At 36.3% G+C, this 17,003-nt stretch overlaps 1 long non-coding RNA gene across 1 annotated transcript; it reads left to right on the forward strand.

Moving 5' to 3' along the window:
• The first annotated feature begins 9,738 nt into the window (after positions 1-9,738).
• LOC148843763 (uncharacterized) lies at positions 9,739-15,356 on the forward strand. Its single transcript, XR_016102853.1, has 2 exons — positions 9,739-10,421; positions 14,926-15,356. It is a non-coding gene; the product is annotated as an uncharacterized LOC148843763 (long non-coding RNA).
• Positions 15,357-17,003: the final 1,647 nt, after the last annotated feature.

Here is a 17,003-nt window from a genome sequence, read left to right on the forward strand (position 1 = left end):
TTCGGTTAGCTAATTATGCCTTTAATTCCATGTCAAAAATAAATGGATTTTTTTTGGAACGTATTCTGAAAAATCAAGGGCTGCTCGCTCCTTCTCTTTTTATTGGCTGCTAAAATATTTAGGAAATATTATTCTTAATTTTATTAAATTTCCTAATTTTTTATGGCAACTTGGATAAAACTTGAAAGCTTGGAGTCATCAACACAACTATCAATTAGGAAACAAAACAAAAACAAGAAAGGAACAACAATCTAGTCCATGACACAGACGGGGAATTGACACTCCGATCCATGACATCAAGCAGTAACAAGTGAGAAAAATCTGTCGTTCAAGGTGGTCCATCCCAGATTTAATTGTGAGAAACCTGTAGTAGTGATGCCATTTTAAGAAGCAGTTCCTATCAATGATTTTAGAAATTTCTCTCTTAAGACCACTCAGATCCTGCACAGAAGCACTTTCAAAAACCAAAATTCACTACTCTCAACACCTCTACTTGAAAGAACTAAATCATAATCTTCCCACAACTTAAGATCCTGAACAATCTCTCTTATTTAGACTCACAAGTTTCAAAGAAAGCTATTAACAGCCGGACAGAGGAGAAGAGAGGTAGGAGAAGAGAAGAGGAAGAGAGGAGAGAAGAGAGAAGAGAGGCGAGAAGAGAAGAGAGAGATTTTGAGTCTGCTACAGTACCGCTACAGTGCAGGCGGTGTCGGCTTATATTAATATATATGGGGCGACCATATTTAGAAGGCAACTTGAGCTACAACATAAAAAACAAAATAAAAAACTCCTTTAATTTGTCCAAATGGACCCTAACTCAGGAGAATACAAATATAATTAATCATGCCCAACTTGTCACACGAATTATTATGCCGCACATGTTGAAGGCCCTTGGTGAAGATGTCAGCAAATTGTTCCTCTGAGCTAACATATGGAGTGCACACTTCTCCGCTCACAAGTTTTGTTCTAATAAAATGCTTGTCCACTTCAATATATTTTGTTTTATCATGGAGGACTGGGTTAGCAACAATGTTGATAGCAGCCTTGTGGTCACAGTAGAGTGATATAGGTTTTTTAACTGCAAAACCCAACTCTCCTAACAAATTTTTTTTCCACATCATTTCAGCAACTCCATGAGACACGGCTCTGTGTTCTTCCTTAGCACTGGATCTAACCACCACACTTTGCTTCTTACTTCTCCAGGTGACTAGGTTTCCTCCCACAAAGGTACAATACCCACTAGTAGATTTTCTGTCATCGATTGCCCCTGCCCAATCAACATTTGTATACACCTCCACTTTCAAATGCCCATGTTTCTAGAAAAGCAAACTAGCTCCTCGGAACTTCTTAAGATATCTAAGGATTCTTTCTGTAGCTTCATAGTGAGTTGTCTTAGGATTACACATGAACTGGCTAAGAACACCCATTGCATTTGCAATATCTGGTCTGGTCATAGACAAATATAAATCTCCTTACAAGTCTCTGGAACTTCTTTATATCTTTCAAACACTCCCCCTGATTTTCTCCTTGCTGATGGTTGGTTCAATGAGTGAATCAGTTGGTTTCATTCCCAACTTCCCTGTATCCTCTAATAGATCTAGTACATATTTTCTTTGGGAAATAAAGATACCCCTTTTTGAACAGGCAACTTCAATTCCAAGAAAATAACGTAAGGGACCTAAATCATTCACCTCAAATTGAGTGCCTAGGAAATTCTTCAGCTTCTGTATTTTAATCTTCTGGTCTCCTATGATTACTATGTCATCAACATAGACAATTAAATCTTCAATTTTCCCTTCACATTTTTTCACAAATAAAGTATGAACTGACTGACATTGTTTGAATCCCATCTATTGCACTACTAAATGAAACCTACTAAACTAGGCCCGAGATGATTGCTTCAACCCATATAAAGATTTTTTTAACTTGAACACCTTCTGCTTACTACCTTTGGCATAGAAACCTGGAGGTTGAGTCATGTAAACCTCTTTCTCTAGGTCACCTTTCAAGAATGCATTCTTGATATCAAACTGATGAAGTTCCCAATCAAGGTTAGCTACCAGTGAGAGGATTCTGATTGAATTCATCTTGGCTACTGAAGCAAAGGTCTCTATATAGTCTACTCCATACAGTTGTGTAAACCGTTTGGCCTCCAATCTAGCTTTGTGTCTTTCTACTGAACCATCAACTCTATGCTTTACTGTGAATACCCATTTGCAACCCACTGGTTCCTTCCCTTCAGGAAGATTCACTAACTCCTAGGTGCCATTTTTGTGTAAGGCATTAATTTCTTCCTTCATTGCATCTGCCCAATCGGATTTGGATAAAACTCCTACCACATTCTTAGGAATAGAGACACTATCAATAGAGGAAAAGAATGCACGATATGAAGGTGAAATATGATCATAGCACACAAAGTGAGAGATAGGATGATTACTAGTACAAGACCTAAGACCCTTTCTCTTAGCAATAGAAACATCAAGATCATTAACAATAGGAGGATCAATGTTAAGAGATTCAGGCACATCAATGGGAACAAGCATACCTAGTTGATGAGGAGGAAGAAAGGCCCGAAATGGAGAAGGGTCAAAAAGATGAGGTAGTTGAACCTGAGTGTGTTTCTCCTCAACTCTACTCTCCCCCTGAGGAGAAACCGAGAAGAAGGGTTGACTCTCAAAGAATGATACATCCATTGAGGCATAGTACTTGCGTGAAGCAAGATCATAACAGCGGTAACCCTTTTGAGATAACGAATAACCAAAAAAAATACAAGGAGTGGCACGGAGATCGAATTTACCATGAGTAGGAGACAAGTCATGAACGAAGCAATGACACCCAAAGACACGCATTGGAATAGGGAACAATGGAGTTGTAGGAAACAAGAGTTGATGTGGGGCTTTATACTCTAGTAACCGAGATGGCATACGGTCGATGATATATGCAGCACACATAACAACATCCATCAAAAAACATTTTGGAACATTTATATTAAGTAATAAACCATGAGCTACCTCAAGTAGATGACTATTTTTCCTTTCAGCAACACCGTTTTGTTGAGGTGTCCTGGCACAAGAGCTTCGATGAAGAGATCCACACGAAGCAAAAACCTCTGTGAGATCACTATGGAAGTTTTCTTTTGCATTGTTTGACTAGAAAATGTGAATTTCAACTTGAAATTGAGTGAAAACCATTCATTGAAAGTTTGTCACAATCTTTGGCACTTCATCTCTAGATCACATAGGATACACCAAAGTATATCTAGAGTAGTCATCAATCAAAGTAATGAAATATTTATATCTAGTCTCAGTAGGTGGAGAAATAAGGCCCCAAACGTCAAAATAGACAATATGAAAAGGAAATTCATATCTTTTATTTCTAAAAGAAAAGAAATTTGTACAATGTTTGCCCAATTGGCATGTATGACATTACAATTTAGTAACTAACAAAAACTTAAACAACTCGGGAAACATAAGTTTTAAAGACTCAAACAAAAGGTGACCAAGACAATTATGCCACAAGTAGGCATGACTCTCACTAAAAGAACTAAAAAACTCTATAGCCACAAGACCATCTTTATTCTCCAACACGTAGAGGCCATTCACCATGCTTCCTCTACCAATCGTCTTCCCCGAGGTCAAATCCTAAAATACACCTGAAGAAGGAAAGAAGGTCACTGAATAATTCAATGAATGAGTAATACTGCTAATGGAAAGTAAATTGATAGGTAATTTAGGAACATGCAATACATTAGAGAGGGTAAGACCAAGAAGAAGGGAGATGGCTCCTTGATTGGCTATGGTGGAATAAGACTCATCAGAGGGTCTCACCTTATCTCTCCCAAAGAAGAGGTTATATGCTTGAAATAAATTTAACTTACTAGTCATGTGGTTTGAGGCTCCAAAGTCAATATCCAAGGGCAATCAGATGTATAAGATGACACATGGAAGGCAGTGGCAATGTTACCTAATGTAGATGCAAAGGAAGCGGAATGAGTAGGGCCAGAATCCATCTGGCGATGTGTCCTACCATATTATAAAGTGGTCACGAAAGGAGTTGATGATCTCTTCCTTGGGGTCAGAACCTGAGTGTCGCTCTTGGGGTACCATGGTACTAGTCTCCTGTTGGAATGTTAACTTTATTTATTATGTTTGTATTCTATTGATTTATATTTCTTCTGACTCTACTGGGTTGGCTTCTTACTTGGATGAGACTTCTTACTCAATTCCTAAGCCCATTCCAGCTTGCCATGAAGATTCCAATATGTGTTTCTATTGTGCCTGGACTTTTGACAGTGAATGCACCAAAGTTTGTCTTTGTCATCCACTCTCTTCTGTAAATCTCCCTTTTTAAAAGAACCTCCAACATTTGAACTTGTACCCCCTCGAATAGCTAGTGCAATTGGTTCCCCTTCTATACAATTTATCACACTTCTTCTGCTCTCTTCAAACTGAACTAGGGCATAAACTTCTTGGACTGAAGGTAGGTTCTTACTTCCTAAAATTTGTACCCTCATGGATTCATATGTAGAATTCAGCCCCAAAAGAAAAACAAATATCCATTGCTGGGAAACAAGTGATCTGTAAGCCTTTACGTCCTCATTGAACTTCCAATTCACATTTTAATAATGATCCAGTTCCTTCCAAATTGATGTCAAGTCTGAATAGTATACCGAGAGACTCCTTTCTCCTTGTTTGCAAGTGGAGGATTCTACTTGTAATTGATATATCTTTGCATAGTGTCTCTGTTCTGAATAGGTAGATTTTGCTTGTTCCCATATTTCACAAACTGTTTCAGCCCATATAAAGGTCTTCCTTACTTGTGGCAGCATGGAAACCAAGAGCCATGACATCCCCATGCTATTTTCTTGGTCTCATCTGTCATGTTCAGAGTACCGATCATTGGTTCCTTAATTTTACCATTAATATACCCAATTTTTTTTTCTAGCAGTAATATAAAGTTTAATTCCCCTAGGCCATTCAAGATAGTTCAACCCATCAAAGGGGATTACTGCCATGGGGAAACTCATATCCATCCCCCCACTCATTCATTTTGACCACCTGAAATTCCTGAAGTTGTAGAATTCTCAGAGGACATGATTCCAACACCTTTCAGACCTTATACACCTTATGATCCCTCCTATCACCAAACAAATAGTCCTAGAAACACTACAGATGAAGCCCACATGCACACACTGCAATCTGGACACAATCTGACCATAAACCAGCCTAGGTTGTTCAAAAATGGCAAGATTTTAGGATGATCTTAGATCTGATCTGAGCTAGCAGTCACACTCCACCAACTTCCAGACACCCCAAACACATCAACTGCTAGGAGGGGTCATAAACCAGTATGGTTACACCATAAGGGTTAAAAGATTAGGTCATCCATGACCTACAGATCTGAATTCTCAGAAATGGGATCACACGATCCATAAAAAAAAGGAGGTTCGAACCTCACAGCTTCTCAGAAAACATTCAATAGTCTGGAGTCATATAGTTTCTTCTTGATATATGACCAAGGAAAAGAAAAAAAAAAAAACTAAAAAAAATCTTTACCAGTCCTAGGTCTGCACTTTTTTTATCTCAGTTGAAGAAGACAGCAGGTTGAAGCTTGTTCGATCTGCTCACAGGCCTAGCAGAACCGCTCTGATACCATATTAATAGTCGAATAGAGAAGAGAGAAAGGAGAAGAGAAGAGGAAGAGAGGAGAGAAGAGAGAAGAGAGAAGAGAGGAGAGTAGAGAAGAGAGAGATTTGGACTCTGCTACAGTACCGTTATATAGGGCGATCATAATTAGAAGGGAAAGGACCTTTATGCCCCTACTTAATTTACAACATAAAAAACAAAAGAAAAAACTACTTTAATTTGTCTATATGGACCCTAAATCAACAGAATACAAACATAATAAATAAAGTTAACATTCCAACAAAAGCAATTTCAAAAAATCTGATACCTTACAATTCTTTCTAGACATCATAAGATTCTCATGACATAGACCTCTAATAGGCAATAAAGCAAATAACTAGAGGGCAACAAGTGAACAAACACAAATTAGATAAGAATTTGATCCAATAGCAAGACCATGTATCTTTGTCATTCAAAATGTAAGAAATCCCAAGCAAGACTCCTTGATTCAACCCTTTAAACAAATAAACACAAAAAATAAGAAAAAAACAACAAAACCAAAGTTAGGAACGGATTCCTAAAATCTAACAAACAAATACCTGAAAGATGAGTAGATAAAATAAAAATAAAGATGAACATGACAAACAAGAGCTAATGGGTAAATTTGGGAATAACAAAATTTGTGGTGATCATCCAGGTAACAATAGTCTATGTTTTACTAATAAATTTGGTAAAATAGAGTTCTTTTTCCATGCCAATTATGAAAGAAAAACAAATAGAGTTCATTTTTCCCATGTTGTCAGTACAAGAAGAATATTGAATGAAACGAAAAAAAGAGCAAATAGGGTGATGAAGTACAAAATCCAACATTAAAAATGTTCGAAAAAAAATGTTTTAGAGATAATTGATGGTATTTCCTGGATATGTAATCATTGGAAAAGAAAGTAATAAGAGGGTCTATGTCTTCGACGAGAGGTTCGTCGATGAAGCTTACGGAGGCAGAAGAAGAGGAAGATTAGGGCACAGAAAAAGTCCAATGTCTATTTTAATGTCAAATATCAAAATATCCCCATAACAAGTGAATAGAAGCCACATGTGTTCGCTGTTTCAAAATGTCGCATTAGAACACCGCACTTCTCATTTTGATGTTATTGAGAAATGACAAAAACCTCATTTGTCTTGAACGTGTTCTTAGAGCCTATTCTTGTTCTAGTATGGGTTATTTCTTTGGCTCTTTACATACCAAACATGTTCTTTTTTCTTAGGCTGTGCAACCAAGGCTGTGTTTGGTTGCAATGCAAATGCAAATATGTATACTACATATTTATCTATTTTTCGGTTCATGAATGCAAATATGGTTCACATTTTAAACCGCTTTTGTATTCATCTTGTTTGTTTGAAATTGGTGCAAAGTGTGGGCCCATCATTAAATGCTCCAACTATCTTATGCTCCTATGCCTTAACTTTGGCCAAAAAGTTAATTATCAAATGAACACAAAATTGTATCAAAAAATTAGGTACAATAATGCTCTCTTGTTAGAGTACAAAAGTGTCAAAAAATACATTTTTGCTCTGATAATCAATACTTTTTTTACTTTTCAAACAAATGCTCGCAAATGCAAATTGAAGTACATAAATGCCCCGATTTAGCGTTTGTATCACAAATAAATGGAGCTGCAGGAACATTAGGAACAAAAGAAACATTATTGCGGAATTATGCCAAACAGGGCCTTAGTTTCTCTAAATCCTTATTCCATGAAGGAGTAATGATATTATTGACTTTTTCAAGCATTATGTTAGGAATGGCCATTCTTTTGCACAATTGGTTGTTTCTCCTAGCCAAGCAAAACTAATTTATCTTGGATTTGTCCAAAAAGAAAAAAAGAGAGTTCTTAGTGAGAATACAAGAAGAGAAAGAGAATAATAAGGGACAATTATCTGGCTTCCCCACTCATTGTCTTATATGCTCATAAAAAAGATTGATTATAAAGACAAATATGCCCTTTAGGGTGGCTACTATTCATAACATAAATACAAATTCAAATAAACAACATAAACTAATGGGCTTTGAGCCCAATAACACAAACTAATGATTATAAATAGGGAAATCATAAGAAACTGCTAAATCTCAACAAGAAGCATTTGAAAAAATGAAGAGATCATCAACATAGAAAATATGGGATAGACTTAGTCCATTCCTAGATCACTTAAAAGAGGTGATGTGGTCTTTTTTCCAATTGCTTATTAGACCTAAGAGGGGCTTTGGGCCCAATAACACTAACTAATGATTATAAATAAGGAAATCATAAGAAACTGCTAAATCTCAACAAGAATCATTTGTAAAAATGAAGAGATCATCAACATAGAAAATATGGGATAGACTTGGTCCATTCCTAGATCACTTAAAGGGGGCGATGTGGCCTTTTTTCTATTTTCTTATTAGACCTAAGAGGGTTTCCAAACATAACAGAAAAATATAGTGAGATAAAGGGTCTCCATGTTAGAGGCAACTCGTAGGATTGAAAACATCAAGGTGTTCACCATTGAAGTTTATAGCTAGGGATGTAGTAGTAATATAGTTCATTATTAAGTTGATCTAGTGTAAGAGAATGTTCAGACTTATAAGGATTTTAAAAATGAATGGCCATTCCAATTTATCATAGGCTTTCTCTAGGATTAGTATAATCCCAAAAAAAACTCTCTTTCCCATTCTTCATTTTGAAAGAATGTAAAATTCATGTAGAATGATTGCATTCTATCTAAGGTGCCTATTTGGAATGAAACTTGTTTGCAAGGAAGTGATTAATTGAGGGAGTAAAGGCTTCAATCTACTAACAATTAATTTCTCAATTACCTTATAAATGGTTTTGCAAAAGAATGATAGGACAAAAATGCTCACTGATTAAAGGTTGTTAGTTTTTGGAATAAGAGTAACTATTGACTTGTTGAATTCTGTGGGTATAGATCCATTTTCAAAACATTCCTTGACTACCTCATTAAAGGTCATCCCTATGATATCCCAATATTTCTTTTGGAATTCAAATGTAATTCCTTTTGGCCTTGAGCTCTTATTGTTCCAAAGGAACCAAACAATGTGTTCTATTTCCAAGTTTGTAACTTGATGGGACCACGACTCCATATTAGTTGGAACAATGAAAGGCACATGTCAGAACCCGGTTTTTGTTTGATCTTCTGCCTAAACCTCAAATTCACCCTAAATGCCCGATCAAACCCTTCCAATCTCTCTGAAACACCCCAAAACCCCAAAAACTGATTTTTATCCCAAAATCCCTCAAATCCACTGTTAAATTTGCTCGATACCAATCCGATGGCCTTGATTAAATTCCATCGAGACTTTGACCCTTGGATCAAACACCACCATCAGATTCAAGACCTCTCAAAAATACCCATCTAGTAATCTCAGCTCAAAACTTCATTTACCCTCTCATTAAGCAAAGATTATATTTTGATCCCCTCATTATGATCAAGCCATAGACACACCAAAACACCTGCCTATATAGTTTCAACCCAAGATTCTCCCATTTATCCTTCCATCAAAACAAGATTCCGTTGAGAATCCATTTGTTGACCCAAATTCCTACAATCTTGACCCCCTTGAACTAATCAAACATTACCACCAGATCTCGGATACCTTAAGATACTCATTTGTAAAATTTCAGCCCAAAATAACTTTATTTGTTCTCTCATCACATAAAGATTTCGTTCTAAAGCTCTAGATGGACCAAATCCTTCACCCTCCAGATATTTTTAATCCTTTACCTAATGGGGCCAATCTTACCATAGTAGTAAACACAGAGTGCTCAAAAACCCTACCTTGTGAATTTTTAACAAAAAATATTCTTGTTTCCCATTCATCCTAAAAGATTCTGTTACGGCTAATCCCTTTAGTTCGCACACACAAAACCCTTCTCTATGATTAGGCCCATCTTAGTACTATACATTTTGACCCCCAAATCTCAACTATCCATTTAGAATCCCGGTTTGAGCCCCCTTAAACTATTTATACCCAAATTTCTAAAACTTATGAAAATACTCCTAAAATTTACCAAATTTATGAAAATGCCCCTGACTCCTTATGTAAGTGTGACCATAGAGTTCTGATTTGGGGAATCAATGAAACCTTACTGTTCTCCATCCCTATTCATCGTCTTCGATGAACACCAACGACAATCTATCCTTCCCTTGCCATCTTCTTCCTTCTTCCTCTCATACACTCCAAAATCCCTCTCCCCTCTCTAATTCTTCTCGTATCATCTACTCCATTTCCTTGCTTATTTGTATCCACCGTCCTCTCACTTTCATCGGACCAAAGCTGAATCATGAATTAAGGATACAGTTCAACGTCTTCAACCTTGCGATGAAGAGCGTGAGCGCTAAAACTACATTCCATTCGATTCCTTTCCATTCTTATCTCATTTATTTTTTTATCATTTTCTTTCACCCTTCTCTTTCATTCTTCTCCTTTCCCAGTTTGAGCCCCCCCCGCCCATCGTTTTCTCAGTGGAAGCAAAACACTCATTGTAGTGGTAGATTGGATCAAAATCCCCCACCTTCTTCCCCCATTCCCTCTCCCTCTCTCTTATTCTTTTTCCCTTTGTCCTTTCTCTCTGTCCCCTTCCTCTGCATCATCAAATGATGCCTTCCCTTTGTCCTCTCTCTCTATCCCCTTCCTCTTCATCATCAAATGACGTCTCTAGTCCTCTTCCCATCATTATTATTTGAACTAGCTGTTCACCCCTCTATTCACCGATTGAATTCAGAACGATAGTTAACCAGGTATGCTCTATTTTCTTACCTTCCCTAGATAATCATTTCAATCTTTGCTTTACTTATTTCATCTACTTTACATTCTTGCTATAATCGGGGCTTGAGGAAGAGGGGAAGTCAACGGGGTTGGTTATGGCTCTGCCGAACTAGTTCCAGTAGATTCTCCTCGTCGACGCAACCCGAACATAGTTCCTTGTTGGATTTTGTAATAGCCTATAGATCTGGTTCGAATTCATTGCTTATCTAGAGATTGGATCATTCTTTTTTTATTCACTTTTTTTTAAAAAAATCATTTTTCCTTTCTCATTGATTTGATCTTACTGTGTAACTGATTGCTGGTTAGATTGAGTGTTTATTTAGTTAGACATTCATTGTTTTTGGGATTGGGTAGTTTCCTTTATTAGCTTATTTAGATCCATTAAGAAATATTGTTTGTTGACTGCTCTATGTTTCTCATGCCGGGGTCAAGGAAGACAACGACCTACTTAAGCACTCCTTAAACAAAGAACCACTCTCGGGGTAGATAGGTCAAGAAATTGATAATTAAGTGAATAATGCATAAACTAAAAAAATGGTAAAAAAATCAATAAAAAAGGAAAGGAAAAGATCAAGGGTGAGCCATGTTTGTAAATTAAACTCAAAAGGGAAGGGTGATGGTTGTAAAGTGTAGGGCAGATTTGAAGCAAAAGGAAATAATAGAAAATAATAAATAATAAAAAATACAAAAAAGATAAGTAGATAAAAATATGGGTAAATTTCTTAAACTGCCCTTATGGTTTAGTTAATAGACTAAGTGTACCTTTATTGTTTGAAAATTGACTAACACTACCCTTACTGTTTCAGACAATTGACTAACTCTTCCCTTACCGTTAACGTCTGTTAATAGAAAGGCAAAAAATACTATTTTACCCTTTCTTCTTCAAATTTTCAAAATAAAACAGAGAAAGGGGAGAGAAACACTTACTCTCTAAAATTGATAGTCTGATTCTGATCCACAAAGAGTGAAAAAAAGAACAAATAATAAGAGAGAGAATGGCAAGTCCTCAACTTGTACCTTCCCCATCTTCAACTCTCACTTACAGAAGGAGAGAGAGATTTTCCAGCTCGGTCCTCTTTCTTATGAAAAAACCGATCATTACGAGTTCTTTTAGAGCTGATCTTTGGAAGGTTAGGAGGTGTGGTGTTTCATGAGATTAGCCGGAGGTTGTTACTGCACTCGTGGCTAGACAAAGAGGACCCACCCTAACTCTACACTTGTGCTTAGATTAAACTGGAATTTCCTGTCACTACTTAAGCATGAGCAACCTGATTCGTCCTTCTCCGTTTATCCCTTCTCTTCTCTTCCTTATTTTCCTCCTCTCCAATTTTGTAATCTCTCTCTACTCATCATCACTTCTGCTACCATTTCTACTCTGGGTTTGAGATCAAAAAGTTATTTTTTATGGTTCTGCTACCGCTTCTAAGATCTCTACTACCGTTAACATCTTTGGTGTCTCTCATCGGGGTTATCTCAGATCTGGGTTTTGATACAAGATAGTCATTTTTTTTCTCTCGGATCTCTGCTACCGTCGATCTCTTTGGTGGCTCTCATCGGGGTTATCTCAGATTTGGGTTTCTCCAAAAAACACTACACCGACTCACCCAAATCCAACTAAGGGAGAGAGAGAGAGATTAAAAGTCAATATGATTTGATGATTTCAATTGTCTGATTAAGTTTGAACGGTATATTAAATCAGTGTCTAATCTTTTCTACCTTGAAAAATAACCAATAATTTAATGACAAGGTGGTTGCACACAAGCTCTCGATGGTGAAGAACGCAGACCAAATTGCAATGGTCAATGGAGGTTCCATTATTGAAATTGGATCTCACAACGAGCTCATTAACAAAACAAACGATCTTTACAAAAGGGTGGCAAAATTACAGAGGCAGTTCAGCTGCGACGATACTGACCAAACATCTGAATTATGCTGTATGTCTTCATTGGTTGCAAGAAGTAGTGCTGGTCGATTGAGTTTAAACAAGAGCCCCGCTTCATTCGTGTCACCATTTCCTGTCAAGAATCTGTTACCTATGTCTTATCCCCCTCCATCTTTCACTCGGCTTCTACTGTTGAATTCTCTTGGATGGAAGAACGGTGTCATGGGAAGCCTCTATGCGATTATCTTCGGTGCAGTCCAACCCGTTTACACCATAACCATCGGTGGCATGATCTGTACCTTTTTCGTCCAGAGCCACAAAGAGATGCATGCACGGATCTGAACATACTCCTTAGTATTCTCCTCCCTTTCCCTCATCTCCATACTCATTAACAGTCGAGGTTTTTGAGGTAAGAAATTAGAAAAGATTATATCTTTGGTTACTCTGTTTCATTGTTTTCTTTTGAATTTTCTTCTATTTTTTTGTCTATTTGTCATACTAGAATATTGTTCAAATGTTGAGTTTGTCAGCGAAGAAATAGATAGAGAAAATTTGCTCTATCGTATGATTTATAGCAGAATTGCTATGATGAGAAGGGGAAGACTCGTCGTGAATCAGTTGTCAATGTGCAAGCAAGAGAGAGAGAGTGGGGGGGAGGTTTGAGAATGGAGAGAGAGAGAGAGGCGGAGGGAGAGGTCTTAGAAGAGAGAGAAAGAGAGTGGGGGGTGCTAAGGGTATGAGGGTAATATTGAGTTTTTAAAAAATTGTATTGGTCACGTGCAGTCACATGTGCATAGATATTGACGGACCATTAACGGATGCTAACGAAAGGGGTAGAGTTAGTAAATTGTAAGAAATAGTAAGGGTAGTGTTAGTCAATTAACTAAACCATAAGGGTAGTTTAAGAAATTTTTAAGATAAGATAGGATAAATAGGTGATAAATTCAAAGAATAGTAAATAAATAAGCATATAAATAGTGCCGCATGATTATAAAAAGATAAATAATTGATAAAAAAGATAAAATGAAAAAAAATAAATAAGTGAACAAAAACAAATGAGAAAAGAAAAGTGAAATTAAAATAAAATAAAAATAAAAAATCATGAAAGTAATAAAGCATAATGAATAAAAATTATAATGAGTAAAAAGTTATAGTAAAAGAAAAATAAAAGTAGGGAGTTTTTCCTTTGGTTTGTTCTTTGGTATGCTTTCTTTTTTCTTTTTTTTTTGCCTGATTAATTGCATATTTTGTGATTATGGTTGTTTGGGATTTAATGTGGACCCCACCTATTGGACCCGAGAGAATGGTGCCTAACCCCTTCCTTTTCCCATCACAGTCTTACCCAGACTGGTTTAATTATTGCCTTGGGATTTGGAGTCACTATATTTTGAAATGATTAATAATGCCATTCTTGGAAGTCCCACCACCTCCGTTTCCTTCAAATGATGGGTTGCGACTCCAAATCAACCCAGGTGAGTTGTTTTCCTATGCTCATAGACTGACGACTTCATTAAGGAGTTCTTGGACCATAGGTGGGGTCCGTATGGGGTGCCCAATTTGTTTTTCCTCTTTTATTAGAAATAAGTCTGTTTTTCTTGCCTCTTGTTTAGATTATTGCATGCATTGCTTCTTGTGTTATTTGGTTGATGATAAATGTGCTTCTCTTGCCCTATTTTTAGCATATAGGTTTCTTTCATTTTTCTTTGCATAGTCAATCTACTTGTGTCAATTGAATGAATTGTTTCTATCTTACTCAAGTTTTGAATTACATAATTTTGGATTAGGAAATTTGCTTTGTGTATTCTTGTTACTCTCTTGAATTTGGAAAGTTTTCCTTAAGGAATAAGCTTCTTGCATTCTCTTATGTCACTCATGTTTGGATAGTGGAATTTCATATTTTGTTGGGTGACAAAATTCAAGTTGAATGTGAGGAAGTGTATAGGAGTGTCAACAGATTGCACGTTCCCTATCCATATCCCTTAATTTAATTCAAGTTGAATGTGAGAATTGAATTCTACGTGTATTTTCTCTCACAATTCCTTTACGTTGTTTATCAATTAACATGCAATTGTTTGGTGAGTTTTAAAAGCATATGCATACTTAAATTCAATGGGTTGCCAAATCTTTGTTAATAAAAACTAGAAGTATGCCATGAATGATATGACAATGAACATTTTTTATACAATTAGTTTTGCAAACACAGAAAGAAAGGTTAGATGGTCTGACAGAGTACTTGCTTCATTAGTCTACCAATGATTAGTTAAGGCTTAGAAGAACTACATTTTTCATCACCAAACTAAATGTCAATATGCCATCATTAGTGCTTGAAGCAATCCACATGCAAATATCACATAAAGGCACATGTTATGCTATTTGTAAATTTGCAACAGTTGTATTCAAATAACAATTTAGATGCTTAGTCATCTAACATAAAGGCCTAAAATCCAAATTTGGGGTTGTCTACTTGTTTATTATGCAAATCAAATGCCCTTTATTGAGTTGCACGGCATTTTTAGGGAGAAGTGATTCAGGACATTTTGGTCATCTGCTTACTTTAGCTTATAAATAACATGCATTTTTTTTTCTTACCTCAGGATTACTAAAGAATCAATCTGAAATAGGATTATAAACACAAAATATGAAATGCACTGGTGATAGATGCAAATATCTTCAATTATAGGAATTTCCCAAAACATTTTCTAACGTAAGTGGTCTTAAACTTTGTCTTGTTCTACATCTCAGGTGCTAGGGTGTCTTGTAAGAACCCTTCATTTTTTTTATGCATTATTTGCTTTTTCTAATGTTAATTTGAAATGTATGGCATTTTGGCTGTAAAATGATTTGCAAGGGGTGATAGATGTAAATATCTCAAATTAAAGGAGGTTCCCAAAACTTCTTATCTAGGCTAAACTTTGGGGATGTTCTACATCCCAAGTTCCAGGGCCTGCAAAGGCCCTTCATATTTTTATTCATTCTCTAGTTTGTTATGATGTTCACCTTGAAATATATGGAATTTTAGCTGTAATATGATTTCCACCTAATTTCTTTGAAGTTTCACATATTTGATGTTTTTGTTCTCTTTTCTACAAGCAGAATCACTATAATCGTTTTTTGCAAAAGAAGGTGCAGACTGTAACCTGACATCAATTAAAGAAAACCTGATTCCACTAGTCATAGTATCTTTCTTGACACTATAGGAAAGGCATAATTCACAGTAATCATCCCAACCTAACATGCAATTCCTCCCATCTAAGAGAGGTAGGGTTGTCCAGTTAATGCATTATCTGCATGAGACCCCTAAGGAAACAACTCAAGTTAAAAACCAATACAGAAAATAGATTGAGCAATTTACAAATCCTAATTTTACATCTAACCTCATGACTTTCGTGGGGTTACCACCAATTTTTCATATTTTTAAAAGAAGACTTAGATCCATTGCCATCAAGCTTCAAATCCAAAAATGCAAGTATTCCATCCTGTGCTACAATAATCATACTCAGATAAAGATACCAAATCTCACTAGGTGCATGAGTATAAGAAAGTGATGCTCCTAAAAAACACTTGTCTCCCTCTAGTGCACTTTTTGTGCCCTGTGCTGTAAGCAACCCATGTTAAGCTTTGGCCCTTAGGGTCATCTCCCTTACAACTGAAGCTGTTTTCTTTGGAAGCATTAGGTTTCATCTTGGCCCAAAAGTACCATGGATCCCTTTCAGAATTAAAGGCTGTTCTATTCAGGGCCCTGAATGTGCTCTTTCATCCCGATCCAACACTACCATTAATGGATGTACCCTTCACCTTGCCCTACTAGTCTAGTACAGTTTTTGGCACTCAGAAACAAATATGGTAGGAGCAAACTAAAGCCCCTAAAGGACTGTCTGAAAACAACTGAAGTGCCTCAACTGAAAGACTTGTGTTTGTGATTGTTGTCTTTCAATGGATAAAATGGTCATATGATAAAATAACTCCCAATGATTCAAAGTAAGTAAGTGAGCTAGTAGAGCCAAATGAAAGGTTGGAAACTTGAACCCCTCTAAATATTCATCCCTATTGTCTTAAACTCTAAAGAGGCACATATCAGAATTTAAAAAAATAAATAGCCCGTAACGCTCCAATATCAATAAATCTTATAAACATTAAAATTAACCCACATGGATTAGGATATTCTTCATGACCATATAAAGCATATTAACATTAGAATTAGAAAGAAAACAACACAAACACGTATGCATCTATGTGGTGGATTTATTTAATCACCTAAAGCTTTTCACCATGCCAGTTAGCATATTCATAGCACTCCAATATCATATAAAGCATGCCCATAGAACACGCCATGGCATTCCAATATTAGAAAAGATAGCCAAAAGAATAAACAAATTAAACAATGAAGTTACGTACATCCTTTTCCAAAGCAACCTAGATGTCACAAAGCCCACACAAGATGCCTTATGAATATGTTTAATCCTATAAATTCACAACAATCAATATAAGTAAATAATTTTAAGGGTAGGGTAAAAAATAGTAGTATTAGAAATGAAATCATTTAAAGAAACCTAGGGGTAGATATCTTAATATCTCTAAATACAAATGCATTCCAAACATTCTAGGTCAAACCGAAATCTCCTGAATATAGTTATGCTTGAAAAAGTTGGAAGACTTGTGCCTTTAAAGCCCT

The sequence above is a fragment of the Nelumbo lutea genome, chromosome 8 (genome assembly GCF_056320005.1).
Source record: "Nelumbo lutea isolate HS-2025 chromosome 8, American lotus-T2T, whole genome shotgun sequence".
NCBI lineage: Eukaryota > Viridiplantae > Streptophyta > Magnoliopsida > Proteales > Nelumbonaceae > Nelumbo > Nelumbo lutea.